At 43.5% G+C, this 27,965-nt stretch overlaps 1 long non-coding RNA gene across 1 annotated transcript; it reads left to right on the forward strand.

Moving 5' to 3' along the window:
• Positions 1–23,528: 23,528 nt before the first annotated feature.
• On the forward strand, positions 23,529–27,922 carry LOC118208700. The gene is made up of 2 exons (XR_004761618.1): positions 23,529–24,325; positions 26,541–27,922. It is a non-coding gene; the product is annotated as an uncharacterized LOC118208700 (long non-coding RNA).
• The last annotated feature ends 43 nt before the right edge of the window (positions 27,923–27,965 follow it).

The following is a 27,965-nucleotide window of genomic DNA, read 5'->3' on the forward strand; positions in this document are numbered from 1 at the left end:
GTTCTGATCTGTGGTTCTGCTAATTACAGCCAACCAATAAATAGCATGCAAACATTTTTTTTTAAATATATGGTTGCATTTAGAGATCACAGAAGGCCTATTACAGTTTAAAACTATTGTTAGTGTATTTTATCGCTGCTGCTTATTGTTCAAAATGTTGAAGAGATTGAGGGATCATTGTAGTGAGGGACAACTGTTGGTTGTGCTGTGAAACCCTTTGTGAACGGACTATCACGCCACTTGGCTAACAACTGCTATGCCGTCTGCAGCATCTTCACCAATATTGTACAAATTAGTGAACTTGTGTGTTGGTTAACGATGGAAGAACAGTGAAACTGCAGTTCAGAGTTTGTCAGTTTGTCTGAAATGTGGCAGAGCTATCAAAAGCCAAAAAACTTTCAGGCTTCAGCTGTTGTTGAACAGCTCTGTATTATAAAACAAGACAAGCACTAGAGGCATGATTGTTGCCAAGTTAACTTATGTTTTTTTAATTTACTGGAACAGGTGTAACTCTTCTAAAATCCACGGAACTAAAGAACGCGAACAGTCCTTCTGTACAGTACCTCAACAGCATTCACAGTTCAGTAGCAGCAGCAACTGTTATTTCAAAGACCCATGTCAAAATCTGGACTGAATTACCTTTAAATTACTTTTTTTTTTAAAAAGCCCTATTAAAGTTCTGAACTCTCTTTTTTTTTTGTTGTTTGTGGCTGTAAATGAGTTTAAAATGGAAGCGCTCTAAGCCAGCCTGAAAGAGACGTGGCGGGGGTGAGTTCTCATGGCGCTGGCAGGGCGAGCGCCTTCCTAAATGAGGCGAAGCAGAGATTTGGCCTAACTGAAAACATATGCTGTTGCGCTGATGGAGAAGCCTGCTTAAGATGATCAGTTCAGAGCAGTAAGTGCATGCTGAGAAGGGGCACGTGTGGCGGTTTGAGTGGAGGAGTGTGTTTTTTTAACTTTTTTTTTTTTTAGTTAATGGGACACCGATGGTTGGACGAGTTCTCTTAATTGAAGCACTTAAACCTTAAGAGGCATTGCCCGCCCCCCACACACACACACACCCCACCCCTGTCAGGTGGTCATGGGACCCTCCGTATGCCCTAAGCCATAGTTCTCTCACAGTTCCTTTGTGCTTATTAGTGCTTTATGTCTGTAATTATTACCATTATACCAGGCACTGTTGTCGTACTTTATGTAATTTTTCTAATTATAATTGGGATTTCTTGATCTTGTCTCTTTCCCTTGTATGTCTTGATATGACTTGTGAATTGAAATGTGCTGCTCAGCTTTATCACACCACCTTCTGGATAAAGTGCCGTGCCAATCTGCGCTATTCTATTATATTCTATTCTATTCCATTCTGTTCTTGTCTGTGTGTGTGTGTGTGTTTGTGTCTGTGTGTGTAGTGTGGCTGCTTCACATACAGTATCGGATCTGTCGGCTTTTCTCACGCGAGTTCAAAATATCTACATTTGATTTTGTCTGTCCTCCCAGCTTCTAATTTACTGATTCGCTTTTTTTCTGCTTGAATGAAACTGACAAACATAGCTGCATGTACGCAGCCACATCCCCCTCCTTTGCACAAAATTAAAAATAAATCTAAAAAAAATTCATTTCAGAGAGATGGTGGGAAAAGTTCTGAAGCCAGTTTTGACAATGCCTTCTTCATCTTGGCCTGAGCAGTATGGCTACACAATAAAATGTCCACTGTTGATTCAACTCTAACAGATAGCATTTGATCCCACGTTCCAGCGTGGAGCGATGGTCATCCTGTGTGTTGTGGTGTTGTGTTGTGTTGTAGTGTTGTGGAGTTTGGTCCTGTCTATTGTGTAGTGATGAATTGTGTTATGTTGTAGAGAGGTGGAGTTTGGTCCTTTGTGTTGTATTGTGTTGCGTTGTGGAGTGGTGGAGTTTGGTCCTGTATATTGTGTTGTGATTAATTGTGTTGTATCGCAGAGCGGTGAAGTTTTGGTCCTGCATATTGTGATGAATTGTGTTGTATTGCGGTGAAGTTTTGGTCCTGCATATTGTGATGAATTGTGTTGTACTGCGGTGAAGTTTTGGTCCTGCGTAATTGTGATGAATTGTGTTGTATTGCGGTGAAGTTTTGGTTCTGCGTATTGTGATGAATTGTGTTGTACTGCGGTGAAGTTTTGGTCCTGCGTATTGTGATGAATTGTGTTGTATCGCGGTGAAGTTTTGGTCCTGCGTTTCGTGCTGTGTTGTGTTTGAGTTGCCCTGTGGTCCGATGTGCTTCGGGGCGACGGGGCTGGGTCCCGCGGTGTGGGAGACGGAAGCAGCACGAGACGGCGCTCCGGTTAAATTGGCCGCAGTGGTGACAGCGATTATACCCACCTCGCGGAGATCGGCTGGTTAAGTAACCGTGTCTGTTCCTACATTAGCGGCAGGCCCCGGGAAGTGCCTCGGCGAGAGGGCCTTGGGCAAGCGCGAGCATCGTTCGACGGAACGCAGACGAGATTTTAAACCGCGTTGTACGGGGAGCGAAACCCAGGGCTTTCATCGTTCCGACCTCAAACGCTGTGCAGTTCGTTCTTTCACTTTGAATTATGTACAGTGCGCATAGTGTTTTTCTAAAAAATCAGGGAACAGAGTGACTGAAAACAAACATTGAGACAAAAACCTAACCACAACAAAATTGCGGAAATAAGGCTGTAATTTTGTTTTCTTTTGGGAAATGGTTTCTCGGTCTCAGTCAGTCCAAAGTTATGCCTTGTGAACTATAAAGCACAGTCCTTTTGAATTGCAAAAATAACAAATTTTGAGAGACAAATAAACTGTTTTCTGGACCAGTACTTACAGTAACACTGTTTCGACAAATTAGTGACATTATATAGTTACGCTGTCAGGACCACTCAAGTTGCACTCCTCATTATTGAGAACAAAGGGGAGCTTATTAGGATGGCATTCCCACCACAGTCACCAGACCTGAATCCAGTCAAACCTCCCCCTGTGGGAACAGCTGAAGAGGGAAAAGGCCGAACATCTAGTAACATCAACAGAACATCTACAGGAAGTGTTGAGAAAGTGCTATGATAAAATGGAGGATGAGGTGTTGCATTAGATGGAGGGATTAGTGCCAAGCAGAGTGAAGGTGGTGATCATCTGCCCACTGAGGCCTCATCTTCCTGTTCTTAGCTGCCAGGAGTGGAACCTGGCGTGGTCTTCTGGTGCTGAAGCCAATCAGCTTCATGGTTCAATGCATTGTGGATTTAGAGATGGCCTTTCGCACTCCACTGTTGTAATTTATTTGTTGTAGGTTATTTGATTTATTTTTGGCTTTTCTGTTAGCTTGAACGAGTCTGCCCGTTCTCCTCTGACTTCTCTGATGAACAAGGTGTTTTTGCCCCCACAGAACTGCCACTCACTGATGTTTTTTTGTTTATCACACCATTCTCTGTAAACTCCAGAGACTCTAGTGTGTGAAAATCCCAGGAGGGCAGCCGTTTCTGAGATCTTTGAACCACCACATCTGGCGTCAACAATCATACCACGGTCAGAGTCGCTTAAATCAAACGTCTTGCCAATTTTAACGTTTGGTTTAACAACAACTGAACGTCTTCACCATGTTCGCATTGGTTTATGTATTGAGTTGTATGAGTTGTAGCCACATGATTCGCTGTTTGGAGGGGCAGGCTATTTGCGATAACGAGTGGGTGTACCTACTAAAGTTCCTTTAGTGCATACATATAAAATCTCCTGCGTAATATAGTGGGATATTGAAATGTTGTTTAAATATATTAATGACTTTGTATGCACGTAACCATCAAGCACAAAGAGATCACACACTAGTGTTGGCTTCTGTGCAATTTCCACATACATTCACAAATATGTGTCATTTACACTCTGAACTATAATGCACTAACACATGCAGCGTATTGTGTGTGTTTCTGCATTGTAGCTTCCTGTGCCTTGAGGGTTTTCTCCACCTTAAATAGAAGGTGTTGCAGGATCCCACGGGGGGTGTTGCGGTGTATTTTTCGATGATGTTGTCAGACGAGCGGCTGACACTCAGCCTTTTTGTGCACACACAGATGGCTGAAACTGCACCGGATGTTCGCTCTCATCCTCCCCCCCCCCAACTAACCCCCCCCCCCCCCCCGCCCCCGCCCCCGCCCCCGCCCCCGCCCAACCCAGGCACTCCCTACTTTTAGCCAACCCCTCCGCCCCCACCCCCTTTCTGAAAAAAAAAATGTTTGCATGATTGTCACCAGCAGAAACCATTCACATCTCAGATGTTTGTTTTTGCGGCTGTGGCTTTATTGACATGTGGTACACATTAAGAGGCAGTTTTCACATTTAAAGGTACATTAAGTTATTTGAAAGTTATAAATGTGCATTACATGGTGACATGCAGAAAAAGTTAAAAGTCAAAAGCTGCCAGGACAAGACATGGCACTGGTTTGCAGTGGGGGCGAGGGGGCGGGGTCAAAGCCAAGTATGGCTTTCAATATTTCAGGCCTCTCTGTTGTATTTCTATATCTTTCCACGGTGCTAAATTGTTATTGGAATGGCTGAGAAATCTAGTTTTTTAGTTTCTAGTCTAGGTTTTGGAACTATATTTAGGTTTATGTCTTGAGGCAACAAATGTAAAATACCCCCATGCCACCAAGTGCAGTGGCCTTAACATTTGTTTCCTCTGCATATCTTGTTTTTAAGACCAGGATTAAATGAAACTCTTTTTTTTTAATTAAAAACTGACCCAGGTCAGACCAAGGTGTTACCTGGACCGTATGTCATAAAATGTTGGAAAATATGTTTTTCCATATTTTGGGTGGCAATGTGCTCTACTAGAGAGAGAAATGCCACAGGTGCAGGTGGTCTTTGTCTCTTAGCTTCAGCGCTGTAGGGTGGAAATCGCTGCCATGGCCTATGAGCATATTTACAGATGCATGCTTCTCTTCATGAAACATTTATGAGTCTGTGCATTTTTGTAAAGCATCCTTTTATGTATCCTGGAAAGAAGTTAAAGATTTCAGAGGTTGACTTCTAAGACTGCATATTTTGGTAATTAGCCATTTGTGCTCTTGTACGCAATTTTAGCCATAATTAGCCATTTGTGCACGCGCGTACATTGTTTGTGCTTGTGCATAATGTTCCTAAATGGAATGAAAAAAATGTCTCCGTTTATCATTAAAAATAAGCGCATGCAAACATTCTTTCTGAATGTAAAAATATCCAGGAGCTGGAGACTCCTGAGAAAGTAATGAAAATGCAATTGCGAGTTTTAGCTTCAGATTAAAACAGAGACTTAAGTTATTAATATAGTAATTGCTTTTTATGCTTTTCAATTTTTTCTTTATTTCTTTTCAAAAGGTACGTTTGCAGTCAGATTTCTGTGTGTAGGTGTTGAAGCAATTGTTCTTTTCCCTGCACCCCCTAAAATAGCAGTCGTGCCAGGCTTGTAAGAAAATTAGTGAATTTAATTTCCTTGAGTAATGAAAATGTCATGCACCATTTTATAACTGCATCAAAAAAAAGTCGGTGTTTTGCTCGGCACAGATAGCTCGGCCCTGTGAATTTGAAAGTTATACGGTCGACTCTTTTGATGTTTTCCAACAGTTTTGTCTCTTTTTTTTTCATTTCTTGATGCGACTTCAAATTATTCTGAACAGTCCCGTTGTAAATATGAAAATGGAAGTTGTTTGGTGCCACCATAACTCACAGGACTGCAGTTTGAGGAAACTGATAACTCTTTCCTTTTAAACTGCGAATTATTTTACGTTTATGAGTTTGTCTCATCTTCAAGGTCAAAAATGTAATTTTTGCTCTTTCAAAGGGTTATAACCTTAAAAGGGAGCTTGACTTCCATCCTGGCTGATTAATGAGAGACTCCTGCATTTGATGTTTCAACGGTGACATTTTAAACTTTAAATATTTTATATGCATACCCTGAAAAAAAATATGAAGATATGCATTCATGTGGAATAAACGGTATTGCAGAGAAGAAAGCCTGGGTCGGGTATCATTTTAATAGAACAGTTAGAGTGCAATGGTTTTTCTTGGTGATTTTTATTTGAGGTTTTTATGTGTGCGCAAGCTGATTTAAAGGCACACTAAATCACCGGGGATGGGGAGTAGTGGATTATGCATTTAATCAAGTAGCAGGCCTTGGAGAACTGGCTAGCCGAGTAGCCAGGGCACCAGCAAGGGCTTTCTGTACTGCGGTGCTGAACACCCCCCCCCCCCCAACCCACCCCACCCCCCACCCACCCCCCCCCAACCCACCCCCCTCCTACCCCCCTGTCTCCCTTCAAATCAAATAGCGTTTTCACTTCAGTGTGAGAAAATGAACATATATCAAAGAGCCAGACCCAACAGGAGGGGAAAGGCTTCTCACTTTGTTGAGCTCAAACTTGGGGTGTTGTGTTGAGAAAAGTTCAGGACTGGCGCTAAAGGTAATTACTGTGCAAAACGGTGGGCAGCTCACCATTAATATTCCGCCAAATAGACCTACGCCTCCAGCTGTCCTGGTGTACCTGCGTTTTGGAACTCATTGCAGGGGGCCTATTTTTTGGGGGGATTTTTTGCCATGTTCGGACGTTATACTTCCGTTTTCTGCATTTCCAGGTGTACTGTACATTGTGGCCTACAGAGGTGTTACATAAGTTAATTTATAAAGTAGTAGTATGAGGGGGCCTGCAATGGGAGTGGTCCCTGACCAGAGTCGGCCACAACCGTCACTGGGCTGCAAAATTAAATTTTTTCATCTTTTTTGAGCTCACTCAAATATTCGTGTTTAGGGCCACTAACTCCCTAGGGCTGACCTGTGTCCATGACATGACATACACTCTCTCATGCGTCAGTTGACCTCACAGGCACTCAGCCAATCGCAGTGCAGGAGTTTGAGGAGGAGGAGGAGCCCCGCGCCGTCCGTCGCTGGTTTCCCGTTCGCGGACTAGCATTCGTTCGACTGCCGCGGCGAACGCCAGCTCCCGCCAAGCGTGGAGGAGCACGCCGGGGCACGCAAAGACATGCCACCTGCGAGCGAGCAGCGCCGCAAGTTCAGGCACGCGGCCGCCGGCAGGCCCGGTCCTGAGCCTTTTTATCAACTGCCTGTTTCGCTTTTAACACGTTTCTCAGAAATACGCTGTTGTTCCTTTTTTTTTTATTGCTTCATGTTTTTTTTTTAAGTTGGTGTATCTGTTATTGTTATTCTTTTGGTGTACAAAGGGCAATATTTGGTGTTGTTTTAATTTTGACTAAACTCTTTTAAATACAGTATAAACCTTAAAACGATGAATATTAATATTGCTATCGTACTTACGAATACACCGTTCGAAATACATTATAGTCCGTATAGTCTACTGTTTCATTTCCATGCTAATTTGGAGAAAAGGCTGGCATGGAAAGCTGCCTCTGTGTGGTACTTCCAACAAAAGGCTATCTTACAAGTGCTCTGCGAGGTACTGTAGCGTTTGTTTGACCGTAATGCGGGCCTCGGAAGCAGTGTTTTAGGATAGAATGGAAATGGAAAAGAAACAGTGGCCAAGCTGCATGTGTTTTGGAGGGAAACGTACACTAGTGTGTCCCCTCCTGAACTGAGGGATTAAATTGCTATGACCACACCTGGGTATTCTGAATTCGAGGAATTATTGGGGGGGGGGACTGGGGGGAAAAAAAGAAGAAAAGCGAGCCTTGGCTGAGTTTTTAATTTTGTATTCATTGTGTGCTGATATGGTAATTTTGTTTTGATTCATAACATATGATGAATATGCTGCCCTGACAAACGAAATCCAGTGCAAATGCTACTAACCTTAACATTTTGCATAAACTTGGCCTGAGTCTTCATAAATCATACATTAGGCTAAAATGTGTTTTTGCAATTCACTAGTGGAGCGTATTAAAGAACTAGGTTCTGAATGTGGTTGTATAACTTTTCAGGTGCACAAGTACATTTCTGTAAAATGTCTTTCTAAAGTAATCTCATGTACATGTTTCGGTTTAGAGTACTTCTTAATTCAGTAAACCCCTTGTTTATAGTTTCTGTCTTATCAGTGTTCCCAGACTTAGCCACTTGAGATACAAATATCTTGCCCTTGTTTCCCACCTTCATAACTTTGACATTTGTTGAACTATATTTCCTTGTACTTTTTTTTTTGTCTTTGAGAGCGACTTAAAAAAAGACAAACACTAAAAGTGTGCTACAGTGCATGTCTTATGTACACAGAAGTTACCCAAGATTTGCTCAAGATTTACTCGTATTGAATACATCTTGTGAATACATCAGCAGGTTTGAGGAGATTAGGGTGTTAGTCTAGGCCCAGATGATCCCAAGCTCACCCCCCCACCCTTCTGCTCATGAGAGAGAGAGCTAGAGAGAGAGAGAGAGAGAGAGAGAGAGAGATGCCATTACTGCTGTTCTGCTGAAAATTAATATGTGCTCAGAACGCCTGACCACTCACGCTGTCCTGCAGGACAACACAGCTTTTTAGTTCAGTTTTTAATTTATATGTTGCAGCATTCCGGTCGACCGAGCGGCACAATTGGACGTGGCCTTCATATCTGACTGGCTGTCCACGAATTAGAGGAGGGATAAAATAAATGGAAAAAAAATGAAAACCCCTGAATGCGCTTGAATTAATGGCGTTATGTGGTCCTAATGGCTGACGAAATATGTTTCAGCGTCTTTATTGTTATTATTATTATTATTATTGTTGTTTCTCCTGTCTCTGTTTTGGGGAGAGTTTTGGTTTCATTGTCAAGGCTGTAAGAGAGCTCAAGCTTCAGTAATTATATGGCGAGGACATAAATGCGTTATAAACGCGGAGTCCGCTAATTAAGAAAGTTTGGTCACAGGCTTTAAAGAGAGATCGTTACAACTGACAACTTATTTCAGTTTTATTACTCTTTAAAAATTGTTTAAAATTGAGATGCGTATACATCGCAGTTGATCTAAGATTGGTTTATTTGTTTGTGTGGAAATGTAGGAGCGATTACATTTTTGTTTTAATTTCACAACGTAATGTTTTCAAGGTGAAGAAGTAAACAGCATTATCTGTTATGTGAACTCACTTCTTAGTTACTTGTTTAATTTATAAAACACCGTATTAAACAATAGCATTTGACAAGAGCAGTTATAAACATAGTCCAAGGGACATTGTGTGATTAGATCAGGTGTCTGTGAAAATTACTTCAAAACAAACGGGTAAAAATTGGTTTATGGTTGGACTTTATTTTGAACCTTTATTCTTTCACCGCATCAACGTCAAAGCAGGGGATTGTCAAAACTGACATGTTCACATTTTGCCGACGTGAGTCCAGAATTATGTCTGTGTTGTGTTATCTGTAGATTTTCTTCCACACACACACGCACGCACACACGCACACACACACACACACACACAGATTGAGCTGTTTGCAGAAACTTCTGAAAGGTTCTGACGGTGAGAGTTGCTCGGTTACACAGCGCGTGGCGGCTGGAGTGAACGCAGGCCCATCGGAGGCTCTGAGTGCGTTCCGCAGGCCGGTGTGAGTGTCGGTTGAATTCTGAATGAACCCTAATTAGCCGCCGGAATCGCGGCGTGGCGCTAACTCCTCCAAGGCACCGATACTGAATCGATCCCTTGGTATGTCTTCAACGGTAACCCGGCTCTTGGAGTAAGGAAGTTACACTTTAAATGGGATTTAGAAACAAACAATATTTTTTCTTTTTTTTTATTATCAGAGCGTGGTTTGTTTTCTCTCCCTATTTGCTCCTGAGGGGGATTAGGGCTGTCTGTCACGTTGATGGGCAGCTCTTGAATCACGTCTTCCCCGGCAAAGTGGCTGATTTTTGTCAGCCCTTGTCAGAAAAAGAATGGCGTTATCAGTAGCACCTTGTTTGGAGACGCACAAAACCGCTAAACCCACAATTCATGGGAGATCTGTTCACAATCTGCGGCAGCCGGTGACTGTTAAACAGCTCTTCATCCTGGACCACTGAGAGGGGACACAGCAGAGCGATTACATCCTCAAACACTCTGGCCTGGATCTACAGAGGCCTCCCAGCACAGCCTGGGCACACGCACACACACGCACACACACGCACACATACACACACGCACACACGCACACACACGCACACATACACACACACACGCACACATACACACACACACACTCATACACACACTGCACAAACACAACCACACACACACACACACACACAAACACACATATACACTCATACACACACTGCACAAACACAACCACACACACGCTTACACACACACACACACACACACACACACACATACACACTCATACACACACTGCACAAACACAAGCACACACACACGCGCACACACACACACGCATTCATACACACGCACACACACACACACACACACACACAAACACACATACACACTCATAGACACACTGCACAAACACAAGCACACACACACACACGCTTACACACACACTTATATGCACACACACACATATACACGCACGCATACACACACACACACACACTCATACACACACTGCACAAACACAAACACAAGCACACACACACACACACACACACACACACGCTTACACACACATATATGCACACACACACACACACACACTCATACACACAAACAGGCACACATCCACACTCACATGCACGAACATACACACACACACACACTAACACGTACGCTCATACACTAATATACTCTCACACACACACATACACAAACATGTGCATACACATACACATACATGCTCATTTTAAATTCATCATTTGGAGCCACAGACACACAAAAAAAGGGTGCCACATTTCTTTAATGCCCTAGATGACCTACCTGCCCAATGTCACACGAACACACTCGCGCATAAAGACAGTCACAGACCAGCGTAAGGAGTTGTGTTTCGGTGTTTGATTGTGTGGTTTTTCTTCAGGAGGCTGGCCTGTAGGAGTCATACCGCATACCAGGCTGTTATGGAGCAGGGTGTAGGTGTTGGTCAGTGGCTGAACCCTTCAGACAGAGGAGCGTAATAAATCTGCATGCAGTCTGGAATTTTTTTTCCCTCTTTCTCATTATCTTGTCATTATTTCTAAATTGACAGATAATGTGGCATCTATTGAAAAATGCTACACTCTAGTCTGTAGAGTTTTCCATTAATTCTGATTTCTAATTTACCTTTAAGGGGACAACCTAAACGCTAAATGCGGCTTCATGCCCAAGGACGCTGTTACATCTATGTGTTTGCAAAAGCAGAAAATCTAAAAAGGCTGTTTTTTAAGTAATTTGCGGGTGTGAAAATTCTTAACTCGGCAAAACGGTATTTTTAAGATTTGGATTGATGCTCATAATGCAACAATAATAAATGTTGAGTCAGTTGTATTTCTAAAAGATTTACACATTAGAAAGTCACTGCTTGATCTTCATGATTTAAAATCTTAATATTGGAAAGTTAAAAAATCTGCATGATTTCACATCACAAATGTTGCATCTTTATTTGTGGAGAGTGACCTTTTACATAGAATGGTGTGAAGTTGTAACTATGTGACTTAATTTGTCGTAATTGTACGAAGTTATTTATTACACATTTCAAAGATAGAAAGAGATTTGTGAGCTACCTTTTCCCACTGGTTTTCTAAATATATCTCCCACGTTAGAAAGACGTGAAACACATAATGTACGTACCGTACTGTCGGAATTCTAAGTCGGTGTTCTAGAACTCGTTGATAACGTTGATTTTGCTGTCAGTAAAGAAGGTCCTCATCACATGCTTCTGGTCCTACACGTTAAAAAGGGGTTAAAAGCCGTTTTTGGAAGTGTCCTTGGATCCCTCCTTTTTCCCCTGCCGGTCGGTAGCGGTTTTGCTGCTGATTAGGGCGGTTTTTAGCAAGCCTTTTATCCCGGGGAGTCTGATTGTTGTTTTTTTTCTACGGGCCCGGAAGTGGTCTGTGAATAGGGGTGCTGTAAATCACCCCAGTGGCAGACTGGGCCAGTCTTCCAGCTAGAGACTGTTGCCTCGAGAAAAAAAAAAGTCCCTTTAGATCAGTGTGTCTTTTCTGTTTCTCTGAGGATCTGGAAGTATTTAATACATTTTCACAACAACATAATAATAATAATAATAATAATAATAATACAGAAATGAATCAAATTTTTAAAAATTGAAAAATTTTCCTGTTGGGGCCCACCACGCAGACCCCCTGAAGCCTATCAATAGATCACACGGTTAAGAACCCCCTGTTAAGATGAAATGTTATCCTGAGATCAAGTGGGGGGGGGGGGGGGGGGGGGGGGGGGGCTAGCAGTGTCACCTTTCTTCATCAAGGTGAAGGAGACGATGTACTTTGAGGACACAAATTTCAGTGTGTATGGTACCCTGGAATTATAGGAAAGAGGCTGCTTAATGCTTGAACAAATTAGTAGTTTGGCATTAGTCAGCCGACATGCAAGTTGAAACTAAGCTAAATGGCTATTTTAGGTAATGATATCTGTTAGCTATGCATATACCTATGCACTCCAAAATTCTAATTCAACAGCTATTGCTTCCCAGCTTCAAATTCTGTGGTATATATAACAAAATCTACCCATAATCACAACTCAATGGGAAGGAAGTTATGATGGTTTTACATTCAGATTCTGGGCTCAGCATATGGTGTAGGAAGAACCCCCCCCCCCCCTTAATTGTATGCAAGAGATCAATTGCTCTGTAAATAGATCCCTTGAGCGAGAGTCGCTCTGCTTGTTCATGGACATCAGGTTAGAGAGGGAGAGCACTGTTACTGTGCGTTATATGGGTGGGTGCGTTCCTCATTGGGGGCTCCACTGTCAGAAAATATAAGCGAGGAAGGCCTCTGATACAAATAAGCACTGCCACTGGAGTACTTAAGGAAAGTACTATGAGCACTATGACGTAAGGAAATTTGTGAACTGTATTGGAATTGAACAAGGATTTTGAGGATTTTGGCATCTTAAATTCAAACATCACACCTATTATATTATAGTGTGTGAACCCAACATTCGTGATATATGATTTGGATTCTTTTAAATACAAATGCAGTGTCCAGTGTTTAGCTAGCTAGATAGCATTAATATTTAGCTCACATGCTAGCTCTGTGATGTAGGATAGACTCAAAATCAACCTTTTCCCCTTCCTGATGCCTCTCAGCCATTATGTTATTCCCAGCTGCTTAGCGTATTGCTGCTTAGCGTGTTACTGCTAAGCGTGTTGCTGCACACGCGTTAGCTACGCGCCGTTCCTTTGGATCACGGCCTTGCGCCCGCGAGCCGCGTGACATCACCACGCCGTCCCTTCCTCGACCGCAGCGCCCGCGCCTGTGCCGTTCAGCGCTTTCCATTTCCCCGGGCTTCGTTCGGTCAGACGGGCAGAGGGGGTTTGAGGGTGGGGGGGAAAGGGGGGCCCCCCGCTTGCTGTAAAAACGGCGAATGACGGATAGCTTCTTTTTTTTTTTTTTTTTTTGGAGCCCCCCCCTGTCCCAGGGCCAAGGAGGCTACCGTGCGAGTCAATCACCTGCTCCGCGCCGCGTTGTGTCGCGTCGCGTCAACTTGAAATGCAGGCCGTACCCCAGCGCAGAGCCGTGGGCATTAAAGCTCAAGGATGATGCAAACTGCAAAGTATATTGCTCTGTCCATTAAAGGGTTTTAATAGTGGAGTTACATTAGTGATTTTATTTTTACAGTAATAAATACATCATTGATTGAAGCTTTTTTTTTTTCCAGGGAGAAGGTGAATTGCATTAGTTTGTTGACCATTAAGGCGTAGCAGTGAGTTAAGCAACGGAAAAAGGTTTACTGCAACTGTAAAAATCTATCGGAACGGAGAAGAACTCGGGCCTTCCTGGTATCGCTAAAAGGTTCATCTCAGAGGACGGTCCTGATAATTGACTGATTTATCTTGCTTTGTGTCCAAAAACGCAATACTACATATGCATGGATGCCATTCTAGAAAGTGCAATATCTATTGCGTTTTTTTAAATCGGTCAAAGCAGTGTTGCAGGCGCAATTTGGCCCATCTCACGTGGTCAGGACTAATAAGTGCATACAGTGTATTATGCACAAAGTAGTATTTCAGCTGTTCAATTAAATGCATTAGTCCACCGAAACAGCAACACACAAATGGACTTTGTTTTTGTTTATTACATCAGTGCAAGCAACTTAAAATATAATTGTGAAAGACAACAATGACAAGGATTTGGGGGGGGGGATTTTAAATGAGGATATACATGTCATTTTCCACAAGGCCTAAGCACGGTTATTTGGTCGGTTTCTCTAAGCCCAAGGTATTGTGGTTTCAAAGGCGGAAAAGCCAGTGTTTGTCCCCGAGTCTGTTGTCTTTGCCAGGCTCTTTGATATATACTGGCCCCTTTGTAAATAAATCCACACAAAGTGCGAGGGAGAATTTTATCTGAAATTTGGTATTTAGGAGATTCAGAGTGAATGATGATATGTGACAATCAGTCACAGCAATTAGTGTTACTGTTAAGAGCCCTTTTTGTTTTCCCTCACCCATACAGAATGTCACAAATAAATCCTCACTCGCATTTGCATATTAATTGGATCTGAGACGTCAAGCATCTTTCATTAAGCAAAATGATCTGCATATTTGGAGACATAAAATAGTTTATTTCGATGCGGAGGGGGAAAAAAAAAAAAAAAAAAAAAAAAGAGAGAGAGAAGTCATTGAGAATTGACCGCTCGCAGGACGTAAAGTTCGCGAGGGCGTCGGCGCTCAGCTCGGCTCCCGTTAACCCTTTCTCCCGGGTAAGGAGCGGCGGCGGTGGCGGCGGCGGCGGCGGTGGTGGCGGAGGTGGTGGTGGTGGCGGCGGCGGCGGTGTCACGCCCGACTGGTCGCGCCGAAGGGGAAGAAAGCGCCCGTGATTTTAAAAACAATGCAGGGGGGGGAAATAACAAACAGCCCAAACGGCTCTTTTGTTCGGTGTGGATTAACCGCCCCGAGAAATGACACCTGCAGTCATTTGCAGATGTGTGTGTGTGTGTGTATGTGTGTGTGTGTGTGTGTGTGTGTGTGTGTGTGTGTATGTGTGTGTGTGTGTGTGTGTGTGTGCGTGTGTGTGTGTGTGTGTGTGTGTGCGTATGTGTGTGTGTGTGTGTGTGTGTGTGCGTATGTGTGTGTGTGTGTGTGTGTGTGTGTGTGTGTGTGTGCGCGTGTGTGTGTGTGTGTGTGTGTGTGTGTATGTGTGTGTGCGTGTGTGTGTGTGTGTGAGTGTGAGTGTGTGTGTGTGTGTGTGTGTGTGAGTATGGAGATGATGCGCGCTTATTTTACCCAGTTCCGTACCAGCAACATTTTTCCGTTTTTTTTTTTTTTTTGAAAATCCGTATATTGTCAAGTGATGAGACATGGATGGCTTTTTTTTGTTGTTGTTGTTTGTTGTTGAGTTACTCTGTAGGAACAGGTTTCAGGTGATGCTACTCCGATGTGTCGTGCCGCTGTGGCAGGTGTGTCATGAATGGGTCTCGGGTCCATTAATCAGCACTGTACTCCGAATGTTTAACACTGTGTTTATTTCCATGGAAACCGTGATGAGACCTTCTTATAATACAATGCTGTTGCCATGTTGCTCTGTGATGTAAGCGTATAAGCTTTCCAAACACTGTCATAACACCAAGTGAGATTATAATGGAGCAAATTTAGTTTTTCGTGTCATTTTTGTAGCTTTTTGGCATTGATATGTAGGGAGAGTTCAATTTTTTTTAAAATTACTGTCAAGATATAATAATGTAACATTCATTATTAGACTTCCGTAAATGCATTAATTTGAATTGGAACAGCTTCTAGTTAGTGATTTGTAACAATTGAATGAAAATACATGCTATCAACATAATTTCTAAAAAAAAAGTATATGTTTATGCTGTTTGTAAAAACAGTGCTGTCACGGTTTTTACATATTTTTAAGCATAATTAAGTTTTATATATTTAACCATGTTATATATATATTTATAATGCAAAGAGTAAAAACAGATCCTGTTAAAATTAGCCAGGTTCCACCACTTTGTTAGTTAGTCCCTCCCATATGGCAGTTAGTGTCCAATCAGTCATTAGAGAAGCATTGACTGACGTGCTAGCTTTCCCATAGCACCACTGTATGTGTTCTGTGTTGCGGTGGCTTGCAGTTGAATGCCTTGGAGGAATGAGTTTGGCACCATTATGACAAACGTCAATAGCAAGTCAACCTGTAGACATTTCTTGTGTTTTAGGGTGAACAAAATGGCGGACGGTGAGGCTGTGAACGAGAAGCGCAATGGTACGAACCATGTCAGAAATGAACGAGCAATGGTGAAAAGGACTGCTGTCTGTTTATTGTTGAACAGCACCAGGCACAATGTAGCGAGAGTAGCATTCCAACCAGTTGGAAACCAAACCAGCAGCCAATGGCTGTTGCTCGTTGCGTCAGTGTGGGGCTGCATGCAGTCATTTTTTGACCCATTTAGTTTTCATTAATGTCCAAAGATTGACAGAGTATTGACTGTTGATTGGTCCTCATCATATACTGTAGGTTGCTCCCCTCCATTTCCTTTAGCTTGATTTTTTTTAAAGTTAAGTATGTACGTACAGCTGCTATCACAGAATTACTGCAGCATATTATAGCAGTAATGACCACACTTTTAACGTTTTCTTTTTGTCACACTTAAGCCATCGTACATTTTTCACCAAATTTTAACAATTAGACAATGAGACGAATTAAACTGTGCACGGCCATCCATAGTGTTACAATGCATTTTGACATTTATATTGCACAGCCTCTGTGTCATTTTTCTCCATTGGGTTTCTGCATAATTAATCATCATAAGGGTATTTGGTCCAGACAACAGATCCGCCATGTTGGTACTGTAACTAGGGCTGAATTAAAGCTGTGGCTCACCTGTGAGACAATAACTACAAACCTGACACTGCAAAGGAAACCTGCTAGTTAGCTATGAATATGCCATCTCAGATTTGAAGATGATCCAGTGTCTGGACAGGTCTTGTCCCAGGGTCTGTACAATGGAAGTAGGTGAAGATGACAGTGTTTTCATTTGTCTCCTGTCAAAATGGTGTGTGAAAAGAAGTATTTTCAATCAATAGGGAAGGATTACTAATTATCATCTGGAATGCAAAAAAATGTTTTTGCTAATACTCATTATGCTAATGTGCACAGCTACAGCGTGTTCATTTGAATAGCAGCACCACTGCTGCCTATTTAAGGTTTGTTTTGAATATGCGAGGATGTTGCAATTTGACCTGGAGTTCAAGAGAAAATACAAGTTTTCCAAAGAGGAATTTGGGGTTTTGATAAAACATTCATACTTACCTTCACACTTACGATCTCTGTTTCACAAATAGTGCATTCTTCTTGAAGATAATTATGCAAAAGGAGATTTATAGTATAGTAGCAATTATAGTAGAAAAAAATTGGAAATGTATTGGAAATCACGAGAAATGTAAATCTCGTTACCCAAATTTAGGGACAAGGAACATTAAGCTTTGATTGAATGTGGTGCTTTGTACAATAGACCTCTTTTGTTGATGTTTTAATAATGAAAATGAAGGCGAATGAAACACCTGTTAGTTTAAAAGTAAATCTAATTGTGGCCCAATTTGAAATGGTAACTGAAATGGACCTTGGGGGAATGCGATTGTTTCTGAAATCCCGGTGTGTCAGACATAGCCGCGCTTTGTTTGCCGTTGCTGTTTGCTATTCAAAAGGGAAATTGACATTGGTTCGGTTCGATACGATTAAGGGAGAGAAAGATGGTAATGGAAAGGCTGTGCATTGCGGGGTCTGCGTGGTTAGGGGCTAGACTTGTGAATAATTAGATTAGGTTGCAGGGGAATATATCTGAAGGATTATGTAAATAGCTTTGCCCCCACGTAGAATTCTTTTGAACTCCTCAAAACTCACATCTGCTAGGGGTCGTCAGGCAGACAGGATCATCGCCTCCTTCAGGCCCGATTCCTCTGTGTTTGGCAAAAGTGTTTAAAGGTCATATTTACAACAAGCGACGTCGCCCCCATAGAGGCACTTTGAGCACTTCCACTGTAACATAACTCAGGTGGGTTTTTTTATTTAGAAGAAGTGGAAGGACATCAATAATATTTGTAAAATAAGAGTTCAGGCCATATATACAGTGTGTGATGTACTGTACACGTATGTTAAAAAAATAAATAAACAAAATAAAATAAATAAATATATACACACACACACCTACACACACACACAAGTACTTATATATATATATATGTGTGTGTGTGTGTGTATATATTTATTTATTTTATTTTGTTTATTTATTTTTTTAACATACGTGTGTGTGTGTCTGTGTGTGTGTGTGTGTGTGTGTGTGGGTATCTGTGTGTCCTAGTTTTAATGTGACATACTGTATTTGTATTTGTCAGTAGGCTTGGCTCGACGTTATAAACTTGCGGGAGGGAATGCTAATTAATGCGGCCGTGCGCTCTCTCCCTCTCTCTCACCTATTCGATTCTGCGATTTCACCCCAGACCTTATTTGGTACAGTGCACTTCTGGGCGGGGATGTGTTTGTGTGCAGCGCCACGGCAACCAAAGTCAAGGTGACCAGGACCGCGTTGAGCACATTAGATTACCAGAACGCGGAGACAATGCGGCCAGCGCGCCGGGCCGCGATTTATCTCTCCTCATATTGTGAGGCTTCCAGAGGCCCGTCCCCGGCCCTCGGCCGCAGGCGGATTTATTGGGGTTTCTGGCCGGCGTGCTCCCGGGCGCGTTTCCTGTGTGACGCGCGCGTGCTGGCCTGGAGGCCCGGGTCTACACAGCAGAGCCCCTACACAGCAGAGCCCCTACACAGCAGAGCCCCAACATTTCAGAGCCCCAACACAGCAGCAGGGCTGAATCCACCTCAGTCAGGTAGACCCACTCAGAGCCTACAGCAGAGCTGAATTCACCTCAGTCAGGTAGACCCACTCAGAGCCTACACAGCAGAGCTGAATCTGCCTCAGACAGGTAGACCCTCTCAAAGACACGTCAGTCAGGTAGACCCACTCAGAGCCTACACAGCAGAGCTGAATCTGCCTCAGACAGGTAGACCCTCTCAAAGACACGTCAGTCAGGTAGACCCACTCAGAGCCTACACAGCAGAGCTGAATCTGCCTCAGACAGGTAGACCCTCTCAAAGACACGTCAGTCAGGTAGACCCACTCAGAGCCTACACAGCAGAGCTGAATCCACCTCAGTCAGGTAGATCCTCTCAAAGACACGTCAGTCAGGTAGACCCACTCAGAGCCTACACAGCAGAGCTGAATCTGCCTCAGTCAGGTAGACCCACTCAGAGGCTACAGGAAGCAGAGGCAGTCACGAGGTCTTCATGCCTGTTCTCCACGACACCTTCCCCTTACATGCCCTCCTAAGAAATGCCATTCATTCATTTTGTCCCCTGTAGGGGACATGAGTCGTAATCTCCAAGAACCATATATTCCTGTGCGCTGAAATCTACACCACAAGGGTCGTTCTGCAAAAATGACATGACATTTTTGAAACTTTTTTTCACTGCTACTTGGTGTTTTTGTCATTCAAAACACTTGTGTTATGTCAAAAAATTTAAATACTTAAAACCTGTTTTTTTTTCTGGGTCATAGGAGGATACACACGCAAAAACTCCTGATTGTCTCCCCCCCCCCCGACCCCCCCCCCCCCAACACCAGTTAAGCTCGATGCTCTTATTAGCTCCCATCCTGCCCTCTGAAGAAGCCTCTCCTCCCCCCTGATGCTGCCGCTAACGTGGGCTTATATGGCCGTGAATGGATAACGCGGCGGCTCCCTATAGCCAAGCGCCGCCGCGGTTAGCTAGCGCTATCTCTCTCCCGAGTCGACGGCTCCCGCTGCCGCGTCAGCACGGCGGCGCATCTGGGAGGACAGCGCCCTGGCGTTCCGGGAAGCTGCCTTTTCCCCCCCCTCTTCCTTTTCGGATCTTTCGTTTGACATCGCTTCGCGTTCCTCCTTTTGGCTAATTGCGATTGGACGCACGTGCGTCGAACTTCTGAGTAAACGATAAAATAAAATAATAAAAAAATAAATAAATAAAATTAGACGTGCGATGCTGAGCGCATGCTGCGTACCGTTTGAAAAACCCGTCGCGGGCCGCCGCCGAGCGTTCTGTCCGCACGTCGTGCGGCGTGTCACGTAGCGCACGCGCTTTTATCTCGAGAAAATAAACCGCTATATTCGCTGCCAAAAAGTGTCCCCCCCCCTCCCCCACATAGCGACATAGCGACTTTGCGGTTGAAAGTGGCGTCTGGATTTATCTATTTTCTGATATTAGGAGGCCTGGCGAGGCCCTGTTTTTAAACCTGGGCCGCGGTGCCGTTGTCAATAGCGCCCGCGCTGGCCGCGTCCAGAGTTCATTTTATCAGTTTCCAAAGCGGCTAAATGCGGCTAATTTTAGCAGCCGGTTTAAAAAATCTGGCTACTCCCTGGCAGCGCATGCTGAATAACACTGATAATTTATACTCCCCGCCGCAGCGTGGCTGAGAGGCTGCGCGGCGTAGCCCGTTGCTGTTAAACTGGAGCGTTAAAGAGTCGCTTCAGAGAAGCTGTGAGGCTCGCATGCCAGCGCTGTAAAAATAATCGCTTGACAGGGGCTATATTTGAGGGCCGCAAATAGAGGCAAAACTAAAAAAGAATAAAGGACGACAACTTGACCTTAAAGGTTATTCAGTGGGGCAGTGCGTATTATAACTTTTTCCTGAAAAAAAAGAATAAATATTATAAATAAAAAATGAGTTAAATGTGTTTTTTTTTGTAAAAGAATGTGCAGAGTACATAATTTGACTTGAATAATTATTTATTAAGTTAATTTAACCTGTTTCGGTTTTATCCCAATTTACTGTACGCCCTTCCTTGTGTAGAGGTGAGGACATTTATTTGACTCAATATTTTTGATATGACAAGAACAAAAAAATGATATGCTTTATTTACGGTTTCTTTTCGGAGTGCAAATTACTGCGACTCTGAGCGCGTGTGGTTCCGTGACCTTTGAACTAAGTGATTATTGTAATTATAATTTGGTCCTGATTGCTTTTCCAATCAGTTTGGATTCATTTTAGTTTGAATTCTTATTTACCTCCTTCTGAGAAGCCTGAAGCAGTGTGTTCACAGTGATCTGTGTGCCAGGAGTCAATAAAGGTGACTGTTCTCTGTGGTGCATTTTACTCTTCCCTCCCAATTACACTCGCCGTTCTGCGGGAAAAAAACAAAGAAACCTTCTCTCTCTCTCTCTCTCTCTCTCTGTGTATGCATCTGCGAAACTTCCAGTTTTTTCCTGCCCGTGTCCTTGATCTGTGTCTGGAATGCAAACCAGCTGCGATTTCCTCATGGATGTAAAACGTTTTTTTTTCTTTTTTTTCCCCCAAAAGTGGCAGAAATGGTAGAAAATTACAACTGCTATAACTACTTCTGTTTAATATACAACCACTCTGTGACCTCCTCGCACCCTCTAAAAACTGGCCACTGTACGGCTTTTCTTTTAGAAATAATCCTGTTTACACCAGCTTGTGACCACTTGTCGCATTTTGCATGTGTGTGCATCTGTGTGTGTTCTTGTGTGTGTGTGTGTGTGTGTGTGTGTTCTTGTGTGTGTCTGTGTGTCTGTGTGTGTGTGAGTGCGCATGTGTGTGTGTGTGTGTGTGTGTGTGTGTGTGTTGGGGGTGAGCGCATGTGTGTGTGTGTTGGGGGTGCATGCGTGTGTGTGTGTGTGTGTTGGGGGTGAGCGCATGTGTGTGTGTGTGGGTGATTTACAGGGGACAGCTGGGTAACAGAGATATTATTTATTCATTTTGGAGTCCCTGGTTTATGCCGGCTGTTCTCTTTTTGCAGTTGCTGTTTGCAAATCTTTCAGACATATTTCTGAGAGTTTTGTAAAAGTGGTGTAATTAAAGAAAGGGCACAGATTTGAAGAGATGAAAAGAGGGAGGCTCGAGAGATGGGAATTTCAGGAAATCTTAAACAGAAGGCAATCCGGAATTCTTAAAGTCCCTGCTTCCTCTTTAAAATCCAACAAAAAAAAAAAAAGAAAAGAAAAGAAAAACAAAATATTCCTGCACAAGGGTCAGGGACTGGTTGCTTTTGTTTAAGTTTTTTTCACATTCCACTTCAGATATGAGAATAATGGAGAAAAACACAAGGTTATGTTTTTTTTTGTGTTTTTTTTTTTTTTTTTGTCCAGTTGTTTTTTTCACAGAACGGTTGGGTGTTCCTGTAGAGGAACCGAGCCAGGTACTACGTCTACAAACCGTTAAAAAACACCTATTAAATAAATAAGGCCAGTTTAAAAGAATCCCCAACATGCCAGTGTTAATGTTTGCAATCGTTAGAGCTTTGGAGAGCATAAGCTTCATGGAATCACGGTGCGTTTTATGTTGGTGTGAACGCTTAGCTGGTCACCTGCGTGTTTGCTCTGCGATCTGCGGCTACATGCGTCAGGTAAAGCTCGAAAGGCATCATTACCCCTGAGGGGTCAGGGGTCAGACACTGAGCAAACTGCCAGCTCAGGGCTGAGTATCAGAGATCTCGCTCTGCTCGTCCCCTGGAAACAGTCTGCCGCTTAATCTAAATAATCAAGGAGTCCCTTTGTGTAAGTATCACTGGCCCACGGACAAACACGAGGAAACTCAGACTCAAAAATAATGTCTGGTGAAGGCCGCAGTGCTCCCAGTCTTTGAGAGATCGACTGAGAAGTGCGTTAAAAACACCAAACTTTAGTCTTGTGCCCGCGCCACACGGTATAGACGTCCTGCGCCCTAACTCTGTGGAGGAGGAGCAGGAAGGGGAAAGGAGGACATTTTGCAGGCTCTTTTCTTAATCTGCCCCCCCCCCCTAGTAAAATTGTTTTTTTGACCTTCTACTCAGGAACATTTTGTATCAACTTTATTTCTTTTAAAAAAAAAAAAAAGGAGTAGGATTAAAACAATGGTGTGATCTGGAAAGGGGGGAAGTCACATCAGACTGTATGAAAATGAGATTAGCAAGAAATAGGGAAAATATAAAAAAGTTGAACAGCGAGAAAATACTGTTTACGGTCTAATTTGTCTTTGAAATAAAATAATATGCCTGAGGCGAAAGGAAAAAAAAAAAAAAAAAGCTTGTTTGTCAGAGAGTGGCAGTTGGAATATCTAGTGTACTATTTAATGAAAGTTGGATCATTTCTGGGATTCTAGAGCTAGCTGTTGAACACACCCTCCCACTATCCTGAGTGGATTGGAGCTTGACAGCTTGAGGGGGGAGGGGGAGGGGGTGGGGAGGGGGGAGGGGGGGAGGGGGGGGGTATATGTACTGTAGTCAACTCTGAATTGAGCTCTGTGCTGACTCTGTGCTGGTTGTTTCAGTTACGGGGAAGGGCATTAACGCTGCCAAGTGTGCGGGCGCAGTTCAGTCGACCGTCGGCCTCCTCGCTATTGTCGACGCTGAACTTGGTGTGTTGTTGTTGACAAATATGCAGCTCCCTCAGCCAGCTCGCACAGGAATCTATAAAGGGGGGGGGGTGAGGGTGTGGGGGGGTGGGGGTGTGGGGCGGGGGGGGGGGGGGGGGGGGGGCGGGAGTTGAGACCGGGAGCATTATCACACACACTCAAAATAACCCAGAAAGCAGGCGGGCCCATATTAGGTAATGAATCTCCAACAGAAAGCCAAGTGAACGAGAAATTTATTGACAAGCCGTGCTACCGTGTGCGTGTGCCTGCGGAGAGAACAAAATAACCCCCGGCCTTCGAGAGCTGACGCAACTCCAGCACCATCACACGCTCCTGGTCAGACGCTGCCCTAACGCCACGGAAACAAGTCTGAGCACCGGTGTTAGGTCTTATGTCCACTGACAAGAAGTGTGAAGCAGTTCTCTGGGTTTTGGATTTTAGGCTTGGGGGTGTTTCCGAGTCTGTGTCCGGACCGGGGCGAGTACTTCACAGCTGCAGCCCCCTAAGCGTGATACTGTACCTCAGTTTCTCCAGAAAAAGAACAAAAAAAAAAACAAACAAAAAAAACAACTACATTTAGCCCTTTTACCAGATGCGCTTATCCTGAGCAAATTGCTCGGCTTACCTTCTTTTACATGGTTAGTTTGTACAGCTGGATATTTACTGAAGCAGTTCGGGTTAAGTACCTTGCTCAAGGGTGCAACAGCAGTTGGCCCACCTGGGGATCTACCCTATAACTTAAGAGTTACAGGCCCATCGTATGAACCGTTATGCTGCTCTGGCCCCTGGTCGGTGTTCAATTTGGTAAGATTTGGAACTGTAGGCTTGGCACACTTCCCTGGAGGGGGTCTGATTTTATTAAGAAATAAGCAATTACAGAACAGCCAACAGTGTGGAGTAGACTACTATGCTCACAGGTAATAATAATATTGATATTATTTTTTTTAAAACCAGATGCTGTTTTTTTGCTGATTTATGTTATCTAGAGTGAGTCCATTTTGTTGTACACATTCTACAATGTACTGAAAATGCTTTTTATGTTCTAACTCCAAGTGTGTTTGTGTGTGTGTGTGTGTGTGTTTTCTCCAACTGTAGTTGATTGTACCAAATTTCAGTTTTGTTGGGGACAGTTTGCTCCAGGTCAGGCCAAATAAATTTATAGTGTCCCACTATATTTAATTAAGTGATTTTTTTTCTCAATGCAACTTTCATTTATTTGGATATTAGAAACCAATGCCTGAACCTCAACTCTTGAAGAATAAGCAGTTTTTACTTTTTCTTTTTTTTTTACTTAAAAAAATACTTAACCTTTTTACCAAAAAACAGAGTCCCTGATGAGAAGTTTCAGTGTGTCACCAGTGGTGCAGACAGCAGTGTTCTTCAGCGGTTCTGTCCCAAATTAGCCGTCCCCCTGACTAAACCTAAATATTGCCGTGACACATATTGCCTCAGCCCTGAAATGAGCAAATACAGCCACAGCCTAATATCTGAACCTGAATGGAAATATCCCTTGGTAAATACTAGTGACAGTCATTACACTAAATGCCAACATATCTCTGCATTTAACCGGTTTGGCTCACACCTGTGATGTCATGTTTCCCCGGCTAAAATAAGAGAGAAGGCTAATTTGATCATTTTCAACCCGACGACGGAAACAATTTCTGACGTACCCTTAGCGCTCATCGATCCGGGGCGGCATTAAGAGATCCAATCGCGTTCGCGTTCCATACTGTCGAGGGGGGTCGGTCAAACGACAGGCCCTCGAAAAGAAAGGTAAATTCAATTGACATTCAAATCAACATGTGCTAGATATGGTGTATACAGCACTGAGGGTTTTAACGGGCTTTTTTCAGTTGTCTCCGATTCAGGTTAAATACCCACCGAACGCACACGGACGTGAGCCCGCAGGTAGCGAGCTGTGTTTAATTCAGGCTTTTTTTTCTCTTTTCTTTTTTTTCCTGCATTAGCGAAAGCGGTGTTTATTTTTTCAGTCGTACGCCGCGATAGATAAGGGCAGGACCCCTGGCTCTCGTCGAAGCGAAGCGGTGGCACTGCAGGGAGAGGCGCTGACGGAAGGAGGCGGCTCCCTTCGCCTCCGCCCTCCGAAATGTCCGCCGACCTCGCGGTGTTCCGGGCGTGCGGCCGGCGTTCTCTGCCGCGCGAGGGAGGGGGGAGAGAAAGAGGGCGCAGCGGGAAGGAGGGGACGGGATTGTTTTTTTGTTTTTTTTTTCGCGCCTTCGCGAGCCTCCGGGTTCAGGAAAAGTAACACTTTGCCTTTAAAAGACTCTTCGGGGCGGCGAGATAAGGAATTTAGTGACTTTATCAGAAATGCCACTGTTTAATTTAAAGGGGTGAGGCACTTAGGATCTGGCACCGGCCCTTTCGGCCTGGTGATAAATTTGCAAGAAAGTGGAAAAGATTGGAGCCCCGGAGAAGAGATTAGAGGGATACAAATATAGAAGTGACATTGCGGCGGGTATTAGTCAGGTGCTCCTCTGAACAAGTGGCTCGTCTCTGATAGGCCTGAGAGAGTGTGGCTGCTGCCCGGGCGCGGGCGCTGGATTGATTGCGCTCACAGATTGATTGGAGCAGTGAGGCATGGGCAGTTTGTGTTTCCCATAACTACAGCCCCCCCCACCCCTCCCTTTCTCTCTCTCTCTATCTCTCTCTCTCTCTCTGTCTCCCCCCCCTCCCTTTCTCTCTCTCTCTCTCTCTTTCTCTCTGTCTCCCCCCCTCCCTTTCTCTCTCTCTCTCTCTCTCTGTCTCCCCCCCTCCCTTTCTCTCTCTCTCTCTCTATCTCTCTCTCTCTGTCTGTCTCTCTCTCTGTCTCTTTCTCTCACTCTTTCTCCCCCCTCCCTTTCTCCCTTCTTGCTCTGTCTCTCTCTTTCTGTCTCTCTCTCACTCTGTCTCTCTCACTCCTTCTTCATCCCTCTCTTTCTCTCCCTGTATCTCTCTGTCCCTCTCACCCTTTCTCTCTTGCTCTCTTTCTTTCACTCCATCTTTCTTGCTCTCTCTCTTTCTCTTGTTCTCTCTGTTTCTTTCCCTCACTGTCACTCTCTTTTTTTTCTCTCTCACTCACTCTCACTTTCTCTTTTCCTCTTTTTTTCCCCTCCGTTTTTCTTTCTGCAACAGTTGGTGTGCGTCCGGCTTGGCTGTGCTCCACAGCCTGTTTGATGTGGTTTCCAGAAGGCCTGAACTGCAGTCCCTGGCCAGTCATTCTGTCATCGGCAGACCTGCTGTCTCTTTAGCCTCCATTGACTCCTTTTAACCTCCTTCTACCTTCCTCACATTTAAACAGCTGCGTGCCTCTCCTCTTTCTTCTTCTTTGGAAATGATCAGCTCCTATATTTTTTTGTAGCTGGAGAGATTCAGCTCGGTTCTTCTACCTTCCTCACATTTAAACAGCTGCATGCCTCTCCTCTTTCTTCTTCTTTGTAAATGATCAAACCCTTATTATTTTGTGGCAGGAGAGATTAAACTTGTTTAATCTCTCCTAAATTATCCCACTGTAATCATATTCAAGTCTTAGTTGCTGGGACAGTTTTACACCTACAACAGATATCTGATGTTTGTTGTATGTCTTGACTAAATTAGGGAGTATTTCTTTGCGAAGGTCCTTGGTTTTTTTTTTGCCCTAACATGGACATGCTATGTTCTTGGTTTGGGTATCTGGGAAAGATAAAAATGTTACATTCAAAGATAAATGAAATCCTCGCTGTTCTGATAAATTTCTGCTGAATGGATTTTTATCTAAAAAAAGGAGTATATTTTAAAGGTTTTAAAAGGAGCAGTTTTATGATATTTTTTTTCTTGCAAGTCTGTGGAAGTCTTCGGGCACAACAAAATGTTAAATGATTTATGTAAGCAAGATTTGATGTTTTGTTATCGAATAAAATACATTAGCTACCTCTGGTATTTTGTTCTTTCAGATAGATTGGATAAAGTTAAAGGTGCTGCAGAGCAATCTTACTTTGCATAATTCTTCTTTTGCAGGTAGCCAAAGTACTATAAGTGTCAGCTCCTGACATTAAACTCAGAGTCTCGGCGTAAACTCCCCTGTGCGTAATGCTGTAGCTACTGCCTGAAATCCCCGCCTGATTAACTAAAACATTTCACAAGTTGTAATAACAAGACTGCTGTTTTTGTAAGCTCGGTTTTTTTTCTCTTTCCGTTAACTGGAAAACACAGCAACATACAAATACAGTGAGCTCAAGAAATTCATCACTCACCTTGAAAATTTTTACTGCACGCCCACCGAAAGAAACACTTGCGCAAAGAGTTGTGCAAATACTGTCAATGGCCAGAGGGGGCAGCGTCTCCATCTAGCTTTGGACAATTTTTTTTCCCCCCCTTATCGAAGAGTTGAGAGAAAAAGAGATGATTAAGCATTCTTAATTAGATGGATCATTTAAGAGGGCTGTACTGGCTACCCTTGGACACCTTTCCTGCATATCACAGCATGTCACAGGTAAAATGATAGGCTGAAGAGATACTTCCAACTTGCAAAAAAAAAAGAAAGAAAAGAATGAAGGAGACTCAAAGGAGAGAAGAGAGGAT

Source organism: Anguilla anguilla, chromosome 11 (assembly GCF_013347855.1).
Source record: "Anguilla anguilla isolate fAngAng1 chromosome 11, fAngAng1.pri, whole genome shotgun sequence".
Classification (NCBI taxonomy): domain Eukaryota; kingdom Metazoa; phylum Chordata; class Actinopteri; order Anguilliformes; family Anguillidae; genus Anguilla; species Anguilla anguilla.